We start from the raw sequence: 12229 nt of genomic DNA on the forward strand, positions 1-12229 counted from the left end.
CCAAAAATTAGTCATCCTCTGCCCTTGACTGGAATCAAACCTGGGACCCTTCACTCCGCAGGCCGACGCTCTATCCACTGAGCCAAACCAATCTATGCTCTTCTCCTCTCTCTTTTTTTCGGGGATAAGGCAGAGGGTTTTCAAGGCGTACCAAAAGGAGGGATAAAGAACTCTACTTCTCTACTTGGACACAGAGCAGTCCAAGTAAGACCCAGAGGCTTGAAATAGTGTACAAGTTGGGGAATTATGATGTGTTGCAACCATAAAGTGAGAGAAAGGATGGAAGGAGATGAGGTTGGAGACAGGGGTCCCAGGCTGTCCGCACATGGAAGTCATTACAAAGCCTCTCTTTCTCACACTCCCTCTTCACTCTCTTTCTCCCTTTCACCAGGTTCACCTATTTGCTTTAAAATAACCCCTCAATTGAAAATTGAAAACAAATTCAGGCCTTTGTCGGGATTTTCACCTTTACCCTGAGAACAATAGGAAACCATTTGGCAGACTTAATGAAATGAGTGGTCAGAGCAGGTTTTCTTTTTAAGTTTAGTCTCGTTGCTGCATTGAGAATGGTCTGAGAAGGAATGGACAAGAAAGACTTGGACAGAGAGTCAGGTGGTGATAGGTAGGAGAGATCATGGTGAACTGAAGGGGTGGTAGCAATAAGATAGAAGGAGTATTGGACAGGCGTGGAAAGTACTTCTAAGGTAGAATTGATAGGTTTTGCTGATGGGTTGAATGATCTTTCCCCCTCTCTGCATCCACCCCCTTGGGCATTTAACTTTGAAGTGTCCTCTGCCTTTGTCTCCTGACTTGACCATGTGCCTGGCTTTGGGGAATAGAATGAAGCAGAAGTGCAAGTATGGTGCTTCTAAGTCTACAACCCGAGAGGCCTTGCTCTTTCTTGTGCTTCTGTCATCTCCATAAAAAATAAATAAATAAATGTGTTTTTCATCATCATATACTGTGTTGTTGTCGCTCGAATGAATTTTATTATTTCTTCAAGGTTCTTCACATACGTACACTTTAAGAGATATCAAGTAGGCGTAACATGTTCTCAAAAAATTAGGGTTGGCACGCAGAAGAATTTTGAGTCAGAGATTTTGCTGGTTGTGGCACGCACCCACAAAAAGGCTGCCCACCCCTGACCTAGAGCATCCTAGAGGTCCTGCCTGGAGCCTGTATTCTGTGCCCTTGGTGCTCAGATGGAGGCGACAGCCTCCTGCCGGGCAAGGTCACAGAAAAGTCATCCCAGGTGGCAAGGTGGCGTGCAGAGGACAGACAGCTCAGCAGGCTCCGGGCAGGGCTCACCCCTCAGCCAGGGAGGCAGGTCTGCGTTGGTCCAGGGGGATGGAGAAGCAGATGGCGGACACTGAGTGCAAGACCCTCCCCCCATTTTCCAACCAGCCGAGGGCGTCGCTGTTTGCTGCCGGCCTCCATCCCCATCTGGAGGGCAGCCCAAGGGCAGGGTGCGAGTATGGAAGCCTCTTCCTGGCGTGTCCAGTGCAGGTGGGGCACCTGAGTCTCGGGGTCCCTGTCCTGTGCTCTCGGCTTGAAGTTCCCCCATTGGCCATTGCTGATGCTACTAGAGACCCGTGGTGCCTGGGACCTGCATGTCCACAGTGCTGCTGCTGCAGGACCGACAGCCCAGGCATGGGGCGCGCCCCTCACACGGCAGCCGGCCCACGGGAGCGATGCTTCGCTTGGGGTAATCAAGGCAGCTGGAAAGCTCTTTGTAACAAATCAAAACCACACGGCACCCTGCTTTGGCAGCGGGTTGTTTACTGAAAATCAGGCGGCTTCAGAGAGGCGGGAGAGAACCAAGATGGCGGCGTAAGGTACAGACCTGTGTGCTGCCTCCCACAACAACATCGAGACTACCAACTATGAAAGAAACAGTTGTCATTCAGAACCATGGGAAGGCTGGCCTAGTGGAAGCTCTACAGCTGGAAGGAAAGAAAGAAGAGCATTGAGACTGAGTAGGTTGTGCAGAGGCTCCAAGAGCGGAGATAGGGAATCGCGCGCCAGGCGGGCTGCAACTGGATGCGTGGTTTTTTTCAATCAGAAGGGGATGCGGACTATCAAATCCACTGAGCGTGTTTGGGGCAGAACCATAAGGTCCCAGACACCTACGGGGAGAAGCGGGACGGCCTTGCAACGACCCGGAGAGCCAGAGTGGCTGTCTCACGGAACTGCTCGCCGGTACTCGGGGATGCGAGTCGCTGAGTCCCGGAGAGGCGAATAGACACGGAGACACCATTGCCCTTGGCCCCGCCCTGGTGATTCCGGGGGGGGGGGGGGGGGGTGGCCGCCCTCCTCAAATTACATCCCCACCCAAGCTGTGCTAGTGACACAAAGAGAACCACTGGTGCTTTTGCAGCCCAGCCCAGCAGAATGCAGATTTCAACTCCTCGCATACATAAGGGACACAATAAAGAAGCAGAATCAGGTTCGGAGGAAGCCGGAGCCGGACACGGCTGGGCCGGCGATGTGGAACCGCTGTACGAGCAAACACACAGGCACGCCCACCAGATCCAGTCTCAGATGGGATGCTGGGAGACGGCAGACAGGCAGTGTGTGAACTTGGTAGAAAACGAAATCCAAGCAAGCATCCCAGATATTCAGCCACCAGGAACGCCTGGAGATTTTGTCCAGCAAGGAGCCGCCCAACAAAGGACAGAATGCCAAACTTCGTGTTGCTGAGACGGCCCCTGTGAGGCCGAGGCAGCCCCCATAGGGCTGAGGCAGCCCGGGTGAGGCTGGGACGGCCCTAGTGGGAGTGGGATGGCCCCGGTGGGGTTGAGATGCCCCAGTGAGGTTGAAACAGCCCCAGTGAGGTTGAAACGAGCGCGGTGAGGCTGAGACAGCCCCGGTGAGGGTGAGACGGCCCCAGTGAGGTTAAATTGGCCCTGGTGAGGTTGAAACGGCCCTGGTGAGGTCGAAATGGCCCCTGTGAGGTTGAGACGGCCCCTGTGAGGCTGGGACGGCCCCAGTGAGGCTGGGATGGCCCTAGTGAAGATAAGATGATCCCAGCGAGGTTGAATCGGCCCCGGTGAGGTTGAATCAGCCCCAGTGAGGTTGAAACGGCCCCGGTGAGGCTGAGACGGCCCCGGTGAGATTGAATCGGCACTGGTGATGTAGAGACGGCCCCAATGAGGTCATACGGCCCCAGTGAGGTTGAATCAGCCCCGGTGAGGCTGAGACAGCCCCGGTGAGGTTGAGATGGCTCCGGTGGGGTTGCAACGGCCCCGGTGGGGTTGCAACAGACCCAGTGAGGTTGAAATGGCCCCGGTGAGGCTGAAACGGCCCCCGTGAGGCTGGTATGGCCCCTGTGAGGCGGGTACGGCCCCTGTGAGACTGAGAGGGCCCCTGGGAAGCTGAGAGAAATACCACATGAACTCACTCATTTATGGATAATAAGAAACATTATGGACTGATGAACAGAAATGGATGCAGAGGCAGAGCAGCATTGAGAAGACTGTTGGACTACAGTGGGAACCCTGGGGAGGGTTGGGGGGAGTAGGAGATCAACCGAAGGACTTGTGTGCATGCATATGAGAGTAACCAATGGACACAAGACACTGTGGGGTGGGGGAGGCTGGGGGAATTTCAAGGGGGGCAAAAAAGGAGACATGTGTAATACTCTTTGTAATACTTTAAGAAGTAATAATAATAATAAAAAAAAGAGCGGCAGAATGTGAGGGCCTGCGGTCGTGGGCCAATCCTCGAAGAATCTCTATTCTAAGCAGCCTCGCCGCTGCTGCAGGCAGGAGCTGTGAGCGAGAGCGGTGGCAGGAATCCGTGTTTTAAACAGGGAGCCGGCAAAGCCTCGGCTTCTTGTAAACAGGCACCCAGACACTCTCGGGAAGAAACAAAACTTCCACTGAGTGAAGGAATCCTTGTGTCCACTTAAGCCAGTGGTTCTCAACCTTCCTAATGCCGCGGCCCTTTAATACAATTCCTCATGTTGTGGTGACCCCCAATGTCATTGTTACAAATTGAACATAATTAAAGCATAGTGATTAATCACAAAAACAATGTAATTATATATGTATTTTCTGAATGTCTCAGGCGAGGGAGCAGGAGGATCGCCTGTGGGGAGCTATTTTTTAATGTATACATGTACACTGATAGTCCAACAGAAAACTTTATGACTCCGTGTGATATTATCAGTGGGACTTTTGCTGCTGCATCACTGATGACAGAGATTTTACATCAGGTTTATATTTCATGACCTTCAGAGATATGCATGAGCTACTACTTTCATCAATCAGGCTACTCCTATTATGAGACTTAACAAAATTCATCACTGAGAACAAAGACTCACAAGCATATGTGGATGAAAACCTGGAGAGTCACGCTGTTGCAAAGTTTTTTAAACAGAAAAAGTTTTCTGGAATGGCATTCTAAGTCCTCAATAGTTTGTTTTCGACACTGTTGAAATTGCTCTTCCCCTCTCTCGTCAATCCATGTCTATGGTCTTTAAGATAACTTGTTATGTAAAATTATTTATCTAAGATGCACCTACACTGAATTTATCTGAAAAATAAAAAAGTCAATATTAAGAAAAAAATTGTAAATGGAAGATTATAAGAGAGGGTTTCGCGTGCCAGCAAAAGTTACTGGCGTGCCATGTTTGGCACGCGTACCAGGGGTTGCCCACCCCTGCTCTAGGTCCACCTGCCTGGCTCCAGGGCTGAAGCAGAAGCAAACAGAATTGGTGGGACTTGCCCCAAATCACACGGAGAAATCGTGCGGAGCTGGGATGGGGTCTCAAGTGTTCCCTATCTGGGCAGGGCCCTTTGCCATGGCAACCCCAGCGCCTTCTAGTCCCGGTTCTCAGCTGAGCGGAGAATGGGCTTTCTCTTGTGTGTTCATTTCCCCGGGCCTGCAAACGTAACCCATTTCTTCCTTCTTTAAAGGTTATTTTGGTCCAAATACACGTCTCCAACTTGAAGGGCCCAGGAATTGCCCAGGGCCTGTGAAGAGCAGCCGCCTCCTGCCCGCCCTCTGCTCTTCCCCCGGAGGTCACGGCTTTCGACTCTACCTTCCTTTTCTTTTTCTGTCATTTCCTTCATGTTAGGAAATAACGTGCCGGTGCTGCTGCTGCTTCTTGAGGTGTCTCTGTTGCCTTCCACCGTGGATGGCTGGGGCTGGGTCTTCCTCCCTCCTCCTTTCTCCCTGCCCTCCTCCTCTCCTGCCAGCCTTCCAGCTTCCCGGTGCGTTTTAATCTTAATTTTCTTAGATCCATATTGCCTGTACATTATTATGATTGACATGCAAATGCTACCCAGACACAGCCGTTTTCTATGCATTTTTACCCGCACAGAAGGCTCTCTCGGAGGGTTCTGACTGAGCCAGTCCAGGCTGAACGCAGCGTTCTAGTCTGGCTCCTCCCTTCCCTGTGGTCCTGGGGTTCCCATGGTTTCTCTCCTGTTCAATGGATCCTGTTTCCTACATGCCACGTCTTTTCTTAATTGGTTTATTCCTTAAAAAAACTGCACATCCTCATGGAGCTTCCTGAGAGAGAGCACACGGGAGGCGGATTTTAAAGGCCGCCCCGTGTCTGCAGATATTCCCGCTCATGCTCATGGAGAGTCGGGCCGGGTGCGGAATTCGAGAGCAAGTGTCACCTCCCTTCACCGGACCCTGTCATGGCACCTGGGCCTGTGCAGGGGACCTGCTTTTCTCTCTGGAAGACGGTGCCATCTTCTCGTTCCCTTTTGCTCCATTGAGCTCTGCACCCAATGGACTCTTTCCATCGGAAAACTCATGCCTTCGGAAAACATTCTGGAAGGTTATTTCTTTGAAGATTTCCTCTTCCATTTTATTGTCTTCTCTTTGGTGATCTCTATTACTCATAGACTGACCCTCTAATCAGAGCCCCTTTCTTCTATTTTTTTCCTTGCCATTTTCTTCTATTTTAAAAAATATATATTTTTATTGATTTCGGAGAGGAAGAGAGAGGGAGAGAGAGAGAGAAACATCAATGATGAGAGAGAAACATAGATCAGCTGCCTCCTGCACACCCCGCACTGGGGATTGAGCCCGTAACCCGGGCATGTGCCCTTGGCTGGAATCGAACCTGGGACCCTTCAGTCCGCAGGCTGACGCTCTGTCCACTGAGCCGAAGCAGCTGGGGCTCTTCTATTTTTCTTTGCCACTTCCCTCTAGTTGGCTTTAAACCTTCAATTTTATTTCTGCCATTATACAGGGTGGGGCAAAAGTAGGTTTACAGTTGTTTGTATGGGAAATAGTACAATAATAATAAGTAGTGATACAAGAATGAGCCACGTTTCATGTACTCACAGCGGTAAACCTACTCACCCGCTCCCCCTCTCTGAGGCTCTGACCGCACCTTTCACACCGCGGCCTGTTCCTGCTTCACAGACGCACTGTCTTCCATGTCTATTTTCTCAGGGTGGCCCCCACCCCCGTGGGGTTGGTCCCTGTATTCCGTCTTCAGGGGTTCCTTAGCCGTCCCGAGGTGGCCACCCGCCCCTCTCCCCTCTGCCCGGATTGCTGTGATCTCTCTGAGCCGATTTGCCGACGTCGGCCTTTCTCATCTTCTAGTCCCTTTGGCACCACCCTGCCACCTCAGTCCGTCAGTGCCAATCCAGCATGGTCTTCCATGTGGCGAGCCTTCAGGGTCCCCCGCTTCCTCCTCCCTCAGCCCCACGTGCGCCCCTTCTAACCTCCCCACTGCGTCCACCCCGCTGTGCTCCACGCCACTCTTCTTATAACGTGGACCCGCTCGTGAGTTCAGAGCTGGACGTGAGGCCATGGTTATACTCAGGACACTAAGAATAGCAGTCACCAATGATGGCGAAGGCCTTGAACAGGTACAGACATCATCGACTTCTAACCGCTCAGGAGGCCCCCATCACTGCACCCATTTTGCAGGTAAAGAAACGGAGGCTCAAAGCGGGAAATGGCGAAGCTCCAACAACACCGGGGCCGCAGCCCGCCGGGGCGAGAGCCGCGTCTCCGTGCTCTGACCCGAAACCGTCCATCACAGACGCAGGTGAGTCACCTGGAGACAAGCTTCCGGGGCCTCCGGGGGTCAGTGGCACCACCACACTCAGCGGCCACGCGCGCCGTCTCCGTTCTCACGGGCTGGGGCCCTCGCTCGCGGCGTGGGAAGGCCTCCCTGCTCTGGTGTCGGGCCCGTGGGAGCCGCTCACCGTCTTCGAGGACAGTCGGGCTCGGCCTCCTGCCTCTTTCCATAGGATTTTTAATAACATCTCTGTGAGCTGCAGCCCCTGCGCGGCCCACGAAACCTGGATCCGTTTAAGGGCACGTTAATCCTCTGAGCTGGGATTACAGGCGTCTAGCGCTTCTTAACGAGCCGCCGGCCGCCTCTGTGAGCACCTGCGCGTTTGCCAACGCAAACCTGAAGGTCACCCGAAGGACCGCGGCCTCCTCTCTGAAATTAGGGTCTTTTGGACGCTGGCCAGCGATGGGCCCTGGGGCTCGGTCGTTTCTTTGGCGATTTCTCGGTCCTCTCCCCCTCACGTGCTCCCGACCTCTTCTTACTCTTACATTTATGGGCTTTAGGCAAATGAAACATTTTTTTTCCTTTGTAAAAAAAAATCTTTATTGTTGAAATATTACATAGGTCCCCCCACTCCCCCCATTAACCTCTTCCAGATGGCTCTCTCGCGCCCCCACGAGCCCCTCATCACCACTTTGTGTCCACAGATTATGCATATATGCACACAAATTTGTTGGTTGATCTCTTCCTGAAACACCAATCAGAAAGGATACATGCACCCCGATGTTCATAGCGGCACAATTTACAATAGCTAAGATCTGGAAACAGCCTAAGTGCCCATCAGCAGGTGATTGGGTGAAAAAACTGTGGCACATCTACACCAGGGAATACTCTTCGGCCATAAAAACAGAAGGAACTCTGTCATTGGCAGCAGCATGGATGGACCTGGAGAGCATGTTGTTGCTTTTTGCTAGAGGCACCTGGCGATTTGTTCTGCTCCGTCAGATGCCGGCAAGTTTCTCCAGATACCACCGCAGGGGTGTCCTCAGGGCCAGCGCCTAAACGGAATCCCCACGGGACCAAGCCGGTCAGGCCACAGGGACACAGCGAGGAGCCACGGGGTTTCATCAGGTCGAGCAGCCTGCAGTCCCCGACCCTTCCCACTCCCCCCACCATTTTCGCCAAGTTTATTTCATGCTGTTGTAGAAATCTGGGTGGAGATGCGGTCGTCCCCCCACGCCCCCAGCAGGCCAAAGCTCCACAGACCACCCTGTCTACCTGGGGGTCAATGGAGCAACAGTGGCTGGTGCTTCTGGAACATCAAGGGAGTCGTCTAGCAGGCGTGATCTCAGGGCTGCTTCAGGCGCTTGTGTGGGGGCTCCAGACAGGGGCCCTGTGCTGAAGCCAGAGAGCGGTGCACCTCAGCCACCAAGCGGGCGTGGGACACCACCATTGCCTGTCTCCCCCCGCCCCCCGACCCCAAGGTCTCCAAGATACCCTCAGCATGAGAGTTGGGGAAATCCACGGCCTGAGTTCTCAATTGATCTGCGCTCTGGAGGTCAGCCACAGCGAGCAATTCTGCAGCGCTGTCCGGGGAGAGGTGACCGCAGAGGGCCTCCTCACACGTGACCTTCAGATGCTCCCGGGCCTACTTGTCAGCAGCTGCCAGCAAACCACCGGCCGTTTTGTCCAGGTTCGGAGCCTTCCCCGTGTAAACAAAGCATGTCATCTCCTTTCAGGCTCCACGTCAATGATCTCAACCCGATTCTTTTTGCTCTCCTCCATTGTGCGTTCACACATGGCACCACACACTGGAGAACGAGCCGCTAAGATGGCTTTGCGGGCCCGGAATTCCTGGCCAGCAACACACACACAAAAGTCTGTGGACCAGGAATTCTCCCGAAGTCCTCCTAGCTCATCAGCCAGCCGGCGCTCTGGAACCTTCACCATCTTCATGGTTTTCTGGCCAGAAAGGTGATGGAATCTGGCACCACACTCACCTCACAGAAGAGGGTCAGCTTGTCACCAGGGAGCAGCCTGTGGGCTTCGTCCAAGAGACAACCTCTACGGATGAGTTTTTTGAACCCCCAGCCTTTGCCTTGCATAAACCTGTATGCCCGGCGACTCTCCACAGCTTTGATTTCAGGGTAAAGAATTTGAATTTTGCCCGAAATTCACTCTTTAGGCAGCTGACCGGTAACAGGTAGCGTGACAGGTAATCTTTGCTTGCTGCACCTGGCGGCCAGGTCCCAGCCCCTTTGGGTTTCCTCTCAAACACCGTTTCAGTCTTTCATTGGCTCCTGATGAAAAGGCTGACCTCTGAATGACTTCGCCCATGTCCTCCCGGCAACAGCTAACGTTACAGACGGTCCACGTGTTGGGGAGTTTCACTGCCTCGATCTGATCTGCGTGCAGCGCCAGCTCGCAGCGACAGGGCCACTCGCCGTTTCTGCCGGAGGCGGAGGACTTGGAGCCCTGGACGTGGCCAGTGTGAAGTTAAATGAGATGTCCAAAGCCAGAGGACACAGATCTCTGTTCTCTCTTCACCCAAGTTAGGCCAGTAGCAGTGAGACAGGAAATCTCTCAGAGCGGGGCCTATGGCTGCTGGTACCTGTCCTGCACTCGCTTCACACCGACTGCAACTTCCAGGCTTTGTTTCTAAAAACAACCGTCTGAACGATGACTCTAAAACAGGGGTCCTCAAACTTTGTAAACAGGGGGCCTGTTCACTGTCCCTCAGACCATTGGAGGGCCGGACTATAGTTTAAAAAAACTATGAACAAATTCCTATGCACACAGCGGCGGCAAAAACACCCGGAGGGCCGGATAAATGTTTTCGGGGGCCTCATGTGGCCCGCGGGCCGTAGTTTGAGGACCCCTGCTCTAAAACATAAATGCTGCTCGGCTGGCGTGGCTCGGTGGTTGAGCGTCCACCTATGAAGCAAGAGGTCTCCGTTCCACTCCAGGTCAGGGCGTATGGCCAGGTTGCAGGCTCCATCCCCAGTGTGGGGCGTGCAGGAGGCAGCGATTCAGTGATCCTCTCTCATCATTGATGTTTCTCTCTCTCTCTCCCTTTCCCTTCCTCTTGTTTGAGCTTCCCCTATTCAAACTGCTTGGAACATTCAACTGGCAGGAACCAAATTTCTCCTTCTCAGTGCAAGTCCAAGAAAGGCCATAGTTGCTTGAGAAGGATTAATACAGAGAAGTCGGCTCCGGGACCCAGCCTGCCCAGCGTGGTGGCAGTAGCTCTCAGAGGTCTCCCCGACCGGCTACGCTCCAAACACACTCCTGTGTTCTGGAAAGAGCGAGTTTGGCGCTTTGTATTGAGTCTCAGAAGACCACACCCATTTTTTCCAGGGGATGGGATTTGAGAGGTCTTCCTAGAGCTGTTCTCTCCTAAGAGTGAAAAAGATGAACTAAACACATTTGCTAACCTCCCTAAATATACCTCTCCCAACATAATCTCCTCAAGTCACCGACCTCACAGGCTGCCTTTCTATCGACATCTCTGGAGATCAGGAACTTTTATTTTTATCTCTAGCCGGTCTGGCTCCGTGGATGGAGTGTAGGACCATGGACTGAAGTGTCCCTGGTTTGACTCAGGTCGAGGGCCGGTGCCTTGGTTGCAGGCTGGATCCCCGGCCTCATTTGGGGCCCCTGCCGGAGACAACCGGCGGATGTGTCTCTCTCGCATTGATGTTTCTCTCTCCAAATGAAACCTTTTAAGACTCAATCCCACCACTGTGTCGTCGAAGATGAAAATCGGGTTCAAACCTTGCTTTACTTATTTTCCCGGCTGCTTCCCCCTCGGCCGGGGCCTCTGGGAGACTACTTGAGCCAAACCCAGCAAAGCCAGGTTCAGACCGGATCCGAGCTGGCTGGGTGTTGTTGGACAAGACGCAGTGCCTCCGAGCCTCCGTTTCTTGATTACGGTTCAATGGCCGATTCTGAAACCACTCTGACCTTCTGTGCATGAAGCGCACTTGCTTCTGACTGTCCAGTTCCCATGGGATCAGGAGACTGACCTGGCCATGCACCCTCCTTGCTGGCACCCTAAGACCCCACATTGAATGCTGGCGAGGACCCTGCTGGGAACCTGTGTCGGCACCGTCTCCGGGGAGGGAAGGTGAGAAGTACTTTGCAAGAGGGACTTGTCTTCCCCCTTCACCTCCTGGTTTAGCCTCAGTGGCTCTGCTAAGCCGCTTTTTTCCCCTGTGAAAACAGTCCTGTGAAAAAATGTAAGCCGTGCAATTATGCTGAACTTTCATAAGAAGAAATGTTATAAAATGAATGTCTGACCAATAAAATACTTGATGCCAGATGAAATGGGCCTGGAGGGAATTCTGCTTTGGAGCAAACTCCCTGGGAAACAGGATGAAAAGGAAAAGAATATTTTGGAGCCACTGTATGACTTTCTTCAGCAAAGGCAGCGTTTCTGGCTTGCCGAGAGAGGAGAAGGCACAGTGGGTGGAGATGTGGGAGCTGAGGACCAACTCCTCGAGTTCAAATCCCAACTTGGCTAGTTCTTCTCTGGCGGTTACTTAACCTCTTTCTGCCTCAGGTGTCTGGTCTGTAAATTGGGGGAAAATAACAGTTTTTTCCCCATAACGTTGTTATGAGGGTTGAGTTTCTATACCTGAGGCGGTCAGGAATGCCTGGTGCCCGGCAAGTGCCCGGAAAGGTCCCGGTCTCCATGGCGACCATCGTTACAATGTTCTTGAGAGATGACGTGTCAGATCTCCGCCTGGGGGCACGAGCTCTGGGTACCTGTTTTATCCAGGAGGCACCGGGGACCTTGAACTGTTCAAGGACGGTCCCAAGGTCACACAGCTGGTCTGGGATGGAAAGAAAAGATGTCAGCATTCAGCAGAGTGACCCATGGACTCCACGGCTCCTGCCCCTGCGTACAGCAATGGAGTGATGATCTGGGATGAGCGGGGGAAACGTCCCGGTTACTGAGGCTTCTGCTCAGCCAGGAGTCACTGTCCTGGTTGCTGGGGCACAGCCGCCTGGCCCGGCACATCCTCTTCTTGGGGGCAGTTCACACCCAGTCACGGGCTGATGCCCCATCTCAGTTGTGCGCGCTGGGTTTTACTTTATAGAGGTGGCTAAGGGAGGCCAAGGAGAGAAGGCTTTTATCACATTTCCTGAGAGGAGGGGCCGCACCACACCACACCACGCGGGGCCACCTGGGGAAGCCCCAGCGATGGTCAGGAGGCGGACGTGGGAGCGAAGGGA

At 53.1% G+C, this 12229-nt stretch overlaps 1 pseudogene; it reads right to left on the minus strand.

The window, feature by feature from the left end:
• Positions 1-8339: 8339 nt before the first annotated feature.
• On the minus strand, positions 8340-11695 carry LOC132242085 (speckle-type POZ protein-like; annotated as a pseudogene).
• Positions 11696-12229: the final 534 nt, after the last annotated feature.

This window comes from Myotis daubentonii, chromosome 1 (genome assembly GCF_963259705.1).
Source record: "Myotis daubentonii chromosome 1, mMyoDau2.1, whole genome shotgun sequence".
Taxonomy (NCBI): Eukaryota; Metazoa; Chordata; class Mammalia; order Chiroptera; family Vespertilionidae; genus Myotis; species Myotis daubentonii.